Source organism: Podarcis gaigeae, assembly GCF_964106915.1.
Source record: "Podarcis gaigeae genome assembly, chromosome: 7".
Classification (NCBI taxonomy): Eukaryota; Metazoa; Chordata; class Lepidosauria; order Squamata; family Lacertidae; genus Podarcis; species Podarcis gaigeae.
The window spans coordinates 46,191,075-46,201,389 of record NC_139683.1 but is presented as its reverse complement, the minus strand read 5'-3'; the positions used below and the strand labels follow the sequence as shown (position 1 = coordinate 46,201,389).

Sequence of the window (10,315 nt, the reverse complement as noted above, 5' to 3'; positions counted from 1 at the left end):
ATCCCCAGGGTCTCACAAATCCTTACTGTATCAACACAGGTCAAACAGATCTATGTCACTTGCTTCCACTGTAAATATTGAAGTATAGTAATGTCATTGTCATCCTGCTGAAGTGGAGTTCATCTGGCTACAGCACATGAATTGCCATGGTAAATATGCAAACAATTAAGGGGTTAGCTTCAGGCATTTTGCTGCCTGAGGCGCAGTAGCAAATGGCTCCTCCCAAGTCAAAGGGTTGTTGTTGCTGTTTTTTAGTCATTTAGTCGTGTCCGACTCTTCGTGACCCCATGGACCAGAGCACGCCAGGCACTCCTGTCTTCCACTGCCTCCCGCAGTTTAGTCAAATTCATGTTGGTAGCTTTAAGAACACTATCCAACCATCCAACCACTATCCAACATCAGGGTCTTTTCCAGGGAGTCTTCTCTTCTCGTGCGGTGGCCAAAGTATTGGAGCCTCAGCTTCAGGATCTGTCCTTCCAGTGAGCACTCAGGGCTGATTTCCTTATATATATTTTATATAAGGGTTATATTCAGCTAAATCCTACTCAGAGTACACCCACTGAAATTAATGAACCAAAGTTAGTCATATTACCGTATTTTTCGCTCTATAACACGCACCCGACCATAACACACACGTAGTTTTTAGAGGAGGAAAATCCGTAGGCATGCCACCCGTAGGCATTCCCTCCATAACACGCACAGACATTTCCCCTTACTTTTTAGGAGGAAAAAAGTGAGTGTTATAGTGCAAAAAATATGGTAATTACCTTCCATGGGTCTACGCACTGAGTACAGCTAGCATTGAATACCAGCCACTTCTGCCAATGTCTGCCATTTTCTCCTCAGTGTCTCTCCTTTCTTGCTCCAGTGCCATGACCATTACCGTTATGCAGCCTGCCTTCTCCTTTGCTCCACCACCCTGACCAAGATTGTGAAGAGGCACTACAAATCCCCAAAAGGGGCTTTGTATATATGAAGAAAGAAGACCCAAACTATTGTTGTTGAAAGATCTAGTAGGCTCAGATGTGCAGTATCCGAGAACTGCAGCTTATGTTTCTTGTTCGTCATTACTCTTCAAAATATGAGATCACCACAGCTCTATACTTGTAAACACTAACCATTTCAAAGGAGAGCATTTATTCTGGCTCGCTTTAACATGCTGCCTTCAGCACTGCTAAGTAGATGATTCAGTAAATCCTCAGTTAATGAACAGCTGTGTCTCTGTGGAGCGGGAGCATTGCAATCTTTTGAACATGTCCCTCTGTACTTAACCTGTATGGTGAGTCAAGAAAGAGGCTGATTCCCCCCTCTGCTAAAAATTGATCTGAGAATATCTTCTGAAAACTTGGCATTCTATTTACAGCATGTGTCCTCCTATATCACTGAGAGAATTGCCAAAGTTTTTTCTGATCTCAGTGCAGATTAGGAGAAATTCTTTTGCTGGCTTCTTCAGAAGAAGAAAATGTATATTTATATATGTTTTTATTGTTCTAATGTATCTTTTATTTTTGTACTAAAATTTATTGGTCTGTGACCATAATATACTATACTTTACCTGGTAGTAAGTCCCACTGAACCCAATGGGACTTAGGTTCATTTTTTTAATAGAATATTTTTATTGGGTTTTCTGCAAGTGTAACAAAATCACAAATAAACAAAAGAGGATAAATACTATAACAACAAACTAAAAAATAAGGAGAAAAAGAAAATAAAAAAGGTTTGCCTCAAAACAGTAACATATCCATAAAATGGGATTATCCTAATCCCATTACTTCCCTCCTCCCCTCTCCCCTGGTTCCTTACATTTCTTTTTTAACTACATATCATTTCTACTCCAAATTTCTATTTTATCCTCAAGTTTACTGTACCATCTCTAAAATTACAAGTGTTTTTAAAATCCTGCCAGTGTATTAAGATGTTTACAGTACTTTTGTAAATATATAATAAACATTTCCCATTCTTTTTTAAATTTCTCGTCATCTTGGTTTCTGAGCTTTCCAGTTAATTTTGCCGTTTCAGCATAGTCCATTAACTTGGTTTGCCAATCTTCTTTGGTTGGGACTGCTTCCTCTTTCCATCTTTGGGCTAGCAATATCCCAGCGGCCATCGTAGCATATGGGGACTTAACGTTCCTCATCATCCTAGAAAAAGATGACAAGTGGAGTACCACGGGGTTATTTTCCCGGGCCCCTTGTTGTTCAACAGCTTTATAAACGACATGAATAAGGGTATTGAGAAGATGCTCGTCAAATTTGACGATGACACCAAACTGGGAGGGGTAGACAAAATCAGGATTTAAGATGACCTCAACAGACTGGAGAACAGGGACCAAACCAACAAAATGAATTTCAATAGAGACAAACATAAGGCTCTGCACTTAGGCAGGAAGAACCAGCTGCACAAATATAAGATGAGGGACACGTACAATAGATTGCCAGTAGTACATATGAAAAGAATCTAGGGTCTTAGTGGACTACAAGCTTACAAAGAGTCAACAGTGTGATGCAGCAGCAAAACAACAACAACACTAATGCTATTCTGGGCTGCATCAACAGAAGTCTAGTGTCCTGATCGAGGGAAGTAATAGCACCACCCTATTCTGCCTTGGTCAGACCACACCTGGACCACACCATTCTGGACACCACAATTTAAGAAGGATAGTAACAAGCTAGAACATGTACAGAGGAGCATGACCAAGATTATCAAGAGTCTAGAATCCAAGCCTTATAAGGAATGCTTGAGGAAATTGGGTATGTTTAGCCTGGAAAAAAAGGAGACTGAGAGGAGATATGATAGCCATCTTCAAATATCTATAGAGTTGCCACATGGAGGATGGAGCAAGCTTACTTTCTCCTGCTCTGGAGGCTAAGACCCGAACCAATAGTGTCAAATTACAACAAATTAGATTCCAGCTAAGCATCAGGAAGATCTTTCTGACAGTAAGAGCTGTTAGACGATGGAACAGATTCCCTCGGAAGGTGGTGGGACTCTCCTTGCTTGGAGGTTATTAAGCAGAGCTTGGATAGGCACCTGCCATGCATCATTTAGTTGAGATTCCTGTATTGCAGAGGGTTGGACTAGATGACCCTGAGAGTCCCTTCCAGCTCTACAATTCTATGATTCTGAGTAGACATGTATAGGATTGTGGCACCATTGTTTTATCCTCGGTGGGAGCCTAACAGGGAATGTGGTGCCACTATTGTCAATTGCTGTAAGGTAAACTGAGAACCCATACGGGCAATCATTCTGCAATTCTTCAGGATAAGTCTATTTGAAATAAAATCCAGACAGACTTCATACTGCCCAGCAGACAGGGTAACCCAGCATGAGGATTCTCTGAGGTAAAGTTAAAGCCTGGATCATCAAATATGTTAAGGCCTAACAAAGAACAGAGACAGATGAGCGGGAAACATTTCCATAGCAGCCAATGCAAGGGATGCCAGGATGGGGCTCCTCATTTAAAAATAAAATTAATGTAGAAGCCATGAATGAGTTACATGGAACTCAGTAGCAGCTTGTAAAATTGGGAATTTTGCCTGAGGGTTCCTTTATTTTCCTTTCCTTACCTTTTTGTTTTTGGTGCCTTTCCATCCATGAGGACTCTCAGAAATAAAAACAATCAAATAAATAAAGATTTTTTAAAATGGTTAAGGGGACAGTGGGCAACCTTGTCTTCGTGGTGCCTCTCCGCCCAAGACATCCTGGACTCCCTTAACTAACAAGGAAGAGCTTGGTAGGTGTCTGAGGGCTGGGATTTGACCTTTTCTGTTCCTAATTATCACCATTCTAGAGAACATAATCAATGTATTTTATTTCCAAGCACTCCCTGCTGCACCGTGGCTCTGAAACAGCCTGTGTTTTATTGAAATGTTGTTATAGGCATGCTGGCCTTCCCCTTCTGTCATTATTACTGTTTTTCACCGGTTTATTTATTTTTCTGACACTTTTCTTCGTTCTGCATTTGGGCTAAATCCAGCATTAAGCCTTTCTGCAATGTGGGTTCATCGGCACTAGGTGTCACAATCCTTGCGTTTATTTTGTAGTGTGTGTTTTTCTAGAGCTGCCGATCAGTTTGTTTAATTAAGAAAGTACCAAGGTGCAAATTATCGGGGGGGGGGGGGGGAAGCTGCAACACACCATTTTAATTTGCCTGTTTGAATTAACCCTTTTCAGAACCACCACCCAAAACCTGTGTAAAGAAATTGAGAACTCAGGATGTATTTTAGGCCAACATCTATTAAAATGAATTGAATGTCATTTAAGGTATCCCATGGCAGGGTGGTATAGAAAATGGGGTAGGAAATGCATTGCATAGAAAATGCATTGTGAATTTTAGTAACTATACTTCATTATTACTGTTCATCTCAAATCAAACTTCTCTCAATATTTTCATGGGCCTGCATTTTCAATATAGCATACAATGGTTAGCTATGCAATGGAAGGATTATTTGGACCGAAAATTTTGTCTGAAAGATGGGCACCATTGTATCCTGCTCTGGCTAAATGCTTCATTAGCACAAAACTGCATATTATACTTATTTATTTTATTTATGTAAAACTTTAACACAAATGACTGCAGGACAGGTCACACTCACATATAAACAATACAATCACTGGGATCATTCAGGATTTGGAACTAAGTGTCATCAGTATATTGATGGCACCCATCTCTGTCTCTCTGTTCCATCAGTATCAGGAGAGGCAGAGACCTAAACTTAAGATTAGAGAAACCAAAATGGCCAGATTCAACCATTCCTGAGCTCAGTTGGATGCTACTTGCACAGGTAGTGTTGGCCAATTTTCTTCATCTGCAGGAGGTGTGGAATGGAAGAGAATTAAAAAATGTGTAATATAGGGGACAGGGGTCTGTCCTGTCCCTTGGTGCATGGCCTGTTCCCTGTGCTCCACACAGCTGCTTCCAAAGACCATGGAGGCTCTGCAGGTTCAGGGTGTGGGTTGGGAAAGGCTGGACACTTATGGCAGAAACCAATTGCTGCCTTGGACCTGGCCTGTTGATGTTCCAATATGGGGTCAGGGTTGTGGCCATGTAGCTTACACAATGAATACCTCTGTCTGGACCTGTTGTGGTACTGTTGAAAAGGTCTTCACTGCCTCCTTGGGCCACGATGATTAGATCCTGAGAGCCAGGAGTGACTTATGAGGCTGGTGATTTTTATGAGGCTGGTGACTTATGAGGCTTGTGATTTGCCATTTTAAAAAAAAGTGCAGTAAGGATTGTGGAAACTAGCATGCAGGCAATATGATAGCTGCTTGCTCCTGTTTATGAACCCATGGAGCCCAAAGATATTAAACTCACTGTTCAGTAAATGTCAAGGCTGAATTTCATAATGTTCTCCCAGAGCATTTCTGTCTTTTGATTACAATCTATGAAAAGCAAGCAAGGTTGAAGCCAGACTGTTGGGTGAGTTTAGTTCCTGTTTACATTAATTGTCAAGTCATGACTGTTGATTTCAGTGGGATTGATTTCAATGGGAAGGAACCAAGTTAAACTAATGCAGTCTGGATCCAAACCATTGTTTTGCTTTTTGTTGGGGGCAATTAAGCAGCAGCCACAAGTGTTGTGTATACACTTAGGTTATCCTGATATTTCCATGTGAAGAATGACTAAGATGCCAAAGGGTTCCTTCCAAGTTCGTTTTTCTGTGTCCATACGGAGTTCCCAGATGCATATGTTTAGATGTTTAAAGATCTTTGCACACAGCTATATGAAACCCACACTCTTAATGAAAACACGTGTACTCATAGCAATTGTGATGCTGTCCTAAATAAGCAACCTGCTCTCTCTCTCTCTCTCTCTCTCTCTCTCTCTCTCTCTCAAAAATGCCTCACAGGAGATGTATGCCTTTGAACTATCTGCAGAAGTGGTTGCATGCCAGTTGCTCAACTTAGGTCTGTTGGGAGAGTGACTCAGTGGGAGGAAAGATAAAGAAAGTATGTCAACACTGGTTGTAAGAAACCTTCTTTCAACTTTCATCTCCTTGAGAACCTTATCTCCTGGATCTACTTCTTTTCTCTGTGGCAGTGGTCTTGAATTATGAAACCCAAGAACTTGATGCACACTCCAGTACTATTATGAAGTGTGTATCTGTCAGATTATCCTCCGTCATCTCAGACACAATGAGATAAAAAGACAGACACAGCCATAAGGAACAGAATTCAGAGGGGGTTTTTTTTGTTGATCTTGCTGCAGAGGCTTCATGACCTTCAGTGAGCCTGCTAACTTCTGTATCTCAATCTTGCATCAACGAAAGAGTGATAGGAATACTTCCCTCCCCCCTGTCTTTGCTTTAACCTTCTGCTCTAGCTTCACTAGCACCACTGTTTCTGCAGAAAAAGGGGGAATTGCACTGCCAAAGTGGTTTAGGTTTTTCAACAAACTTTTGCGCAAATGTAACAGCTTAATTGCACTTCAAGGACCTTGTGGTGATCAGTGCTAGAACAGGTGAATGTATATGAAGTGGGTCTTTTTTTGTGAAAACTTCTACAAGCAACATTAGATTATTTACATCCATCATTTTTATCATGGGAGGGGAGTATGTTGAGATGGGAACAGTGTCTTCAGTTAAGGATGTTGCACACTCCTGCCTGAATCCCCCCAGTTTGAACCCAATTATCACTGTCTCCATCCTCTAGGGTCCCTGGAAGCCTGTGTAAGGCTATTATAATCTATTGCAATAAGAGGGGTGGTGGTGGTGGAATTGATGCTAATGTAATGGATGACATAAGATTTGCAAAGGCGAATTGAAAGCAGCATCAGCAGAGATGAACAAGCCACATTAATCTGAACAGTGAGCTGCTAGCTTGGGCCCTCCTCCAGAAAAGTACAAGCAGTCTGGTAGCCTCGCAATTGGGAATCGAGATCTCTCTAGGCCTTTGACTGTTTAGTGAAGTGTACTAGAGCTCTTTCATTCCCATGTATTAAAATCATCAGTACACTTAGAATTCCAGGGAGGGGGTGGTGGTCAAGCCTCCTCTCTAGGTCTCCTCCAACTGTAGACACCTATGCAGTTGTGGAACCCAGAACTGAGCCCAGTACTCTAGATGCAGTCTCATCTGTGGAGAATAGAGCAGAACTATAGCATGTGGGGGAGAGTGAGTGTACAAGCATCTCTGATGCAAGCCCATTGTTAATCTTCAAGATACTCATGATATATCAAACACACTGGAACTTAATTGTGACTGTAGAAGGAACCTGTGGGCATCTGGGAGGATTTATGTGGATACATGTGCACCCACAGGCACCACGTTGGCGACCCCTGGTGTGCAGGACAGCCTTAATTGACTTAATCCCTTCCAGTTGTTGTTGGGCTACATCATCCCAAGCACCACAACCAACGATCAGGAATGAAGAGATGGTCAGGGATGATGAGAGTTGTAGTCCAACAACATCTGTAGGCTGGGGTGTGATAAAATTGCAATGTGGTCAGCACTTCAGAGGGGGGGGGGAAGTGTCAGGATAAGATGGGTTTATACAATGAACTCTATTGTAGCTTGCAATCCAAATAATATAAAGTATACCAAGTGCATCAAGATTTTTCAAAAACGTACCAGACTGTAATTATGCGTTATTTTAGTTTACACCAACACAGCCTCTGAACTTTGGGTGCAAGGATGTCTCTGCTTTAGGTAATGGAATGTTTTAATTTGTTCTTCTTGACTCACCTCCCCAGCATCCTACTCTGCAACTGCCAGCAAAGTTGTTGCTCTATCATGTAAGAAAAAGAGCTACTTATGTCATTCTCAGCCCCAAGGAGAGAAACAAGCCAAGGGATCATTTCTGGCTAAGCTCTTGATATCTCAATCTCCAAGGATAGAGGCGCTCCCCTTCTGAAGGACAAGCAGGAAGGTGAGGGCGGGGGGGGGGGAGGAATGGGTATGAGGTGGGTGGTCCAACTGAACAAAAGCCCATCTCTGACATCTTTCCCTCCTTCCTTCCTCTTCAGCTTCAAATAAGCCTTCACGGCGGCCTCTTCTGACTCTCACTGCTTTGCTTTCTTCTATACTCCATCCCTGTCCTTTGACCCCCCCAGCTCTAGGCCAAGTCTATCTGTGATCCCGAGAGGAACTCTCCGGCAACATTCTCGGTTCAATTTCTAGCACTGTTGCGAAACCCTCAACAAATTTAACTAGGGAGTAATCCCTACTGAAGAAGGTAGGCCTATTTCCAAGAAAACGTTACAGCTATATCCTCTCATTTGTCCATCATGCCAACCTAAGACATGCAGAAGTGTGGTTTCCAGACCAGACCGAGGCCTACTTAGCTTCAGCAAAGGTAGGCTTGCCACACGCCAGGAAAATTACAGTGGTACCTCGGGTTAAGAACTTAATTCATTCTGGAGGTCCGTTCTTAACCTGAAACTGTTCTTAACCTGAACACCACTTTAGTTAATGGGGCCTCCCGCTGCCGCACGATTTCTGTTCTCATCCTGTAACCTGAAGCGTCTGTAACCTGAAGCGTATGTAACCCAAGGTACTACTGTACTCAGTGGCGTAGCTTGGGGGGTGCAGGGGGGCCGGACGCACCGGGCGCAACATCTGGGGGTTAGGGTTAGGGGGCACAAATCCACGGGTTAGGGGGCGCAAATCCACGGGTTAGAGGGTGCAAATTACTTGCCTTGCCCCGGGTGCTGACAACCCACGCTACGCCACTGACTGTACTGACATGTCCTGGTTTTCAGGTGCAAAAATGGTGTGGGGGGGATTTTGCCGAAGTGGCAAAACGTTTCCCCCCTAAAAGCTTAACAATTTTGGTGGTTTTCTTTAAAAAAAACCCAAAAACCCTGAGCTTTGCGGGTGTCAGGAATTTTACTTTTTGAAATATGGCAACCCTAAAAAGGGGTGGTGCCGTCCCATAGAATCGCACGGGAAAGCTGCAATCCTGGGCACGTTTATTTGGGAATAAGCCCATTGAAGTCAACATTTCCTGCTGAGTAAATATGCAGAGGGGATCCCACTGCACTGCATAGCAAAGCCTCTGCCCATTTTCCTAGGTGCGGAGCAAAGCAAACAAACGCAAGGAAGGTATTTGTTCTGTCCGTTTACAACATCAAATTCAACATCACTTCACGAGTGCCTTGTGGTCAGAAAGCCTCTCCTAATCTAAGTTAGGATTGTGGTCCGTGCGGAATCTGGTGGCGATAGCCCATTCCAGAGTACAAGGTTGCGCTATTGTGCTCGTGTCCGCGCCCCCCCTAACCCACACGCGCGCACAGCCACCCCTCAAACGTGGCCGGAATCCGCGCGAGAGCCACGACTCTTTGCCCTACTTCTTTCTCCCCCTCTCCGGGACTCTTCCTGAGGCGGAAAGGCCACGCGCTACCAAACCCCACTGAGGCGAGTGGGACGTTTTCGACCACGAGAGCCTCAAAACGCCCTTTCCTCGCCCCCAGTCAGCATGAGGCAAGGAAGACGCCTCTCCTGCCTCCCTCCCTCCCTGTCAGAGCCCCCTCGAAAGAGCTCGAAGGACCGAATGGACGCGGAGCCCGAGAGCGCGGCTCGGACGCCCCTGGGTCTCTGCCCCTCCCCCCCCGGCGAGCCAAGAGGGACGGCCCCGGCCATGCCAGCCCCCTGTCTCCGCCCCTCGGCTGGGCCGCTCCTCCTCCTCAGCGCCAGCGCCAGAGAGGCAGCCGGAGAGCGCCAAGCCGATCGCCTTCGGAGAGTTTCGCGGAGCAGCTGTGCGGGAGGGGGCGGGCGGCACGGAAGGCAGAGACGGGGGTCCGGCGAGACCCTCGAGACCCTGTGCTCCTTTTCCTGCTCCTCGCACGGTAAGGAAACACAAGCGACCCCACTTCCCGCAAGGGGGGGGGGCGCTTCGCTTGCCTTTGCTCTGGTGGGATGTTGCAATAATAACAGCGACAATAATTAATAAAAAGCGGCCGGGGCGGGGAAGGGAAGCAGGGGCGGGGAGGAGAGGGGGGTTCGCCGCTCGCTCGTCTCCCGGGAACGGCAGGCCGGGCCGGGCTGCACCAGGAGAGGAAGGGGCTGCGCTTGGAAGGGCTTGTTGAGGGCTGGGGGGGGGGGTCGCCGGTTCTACATTCCCAGTAAACGTCACTACTTTGGGTGCAAAATGCGCCTCCTTGGGCTGGGGTGGTCGGGCTGCTTTGGGCTGAGGGACCCAGCAAAGTCCACTTTTGACCCAGTTGGAGAGAAGGGAGATTGCAAAAGCGGGGGGCGGAGGGAGAGAGGACCCGGGCGGGAGATCGTGGCCTGCCCCGAGCCTTGGTCGTCGTCCCCCCCCCCCCGAAGAAGGCTGCATGTGGGTGTCAGATTCGCCAACAGACGGTGCGCCTAGCCC

General features: G+C 45.4%; 1 protein-coding gene across 32 annotated transcripts in view; it reads left to right on the top strand.

Moving 5' to 3' along the window:
* Nucleotides 1-9,582: 9,582 nt before the first annotated feature.
* GREB1L (GREB1 like retinoic acid receptor coactivator) overlaps nt 9,583-10,315 on the top strand; it is a 158,037-nt gene continuing 157,304 nt past the window's right edge. For 11 of the 32 annotated variants that reach the window (XM_083748189.1, XM_083748184.1, XM_083748179.1 and 8 more), the window contains exon 1: nt 9,617-9,785. The gene's annotated coding sequence lies outside the window, so the exon portion shown is untranslated. Of the gene's footprint in view, nt 9,786-10,315 lie in introns of all 32 variants that reach the window. The other 21 variants (XM_083748190.1, XM_083748170.1, XM_083748167.1 and 18 more) reach the window with 5 other exon arrangements.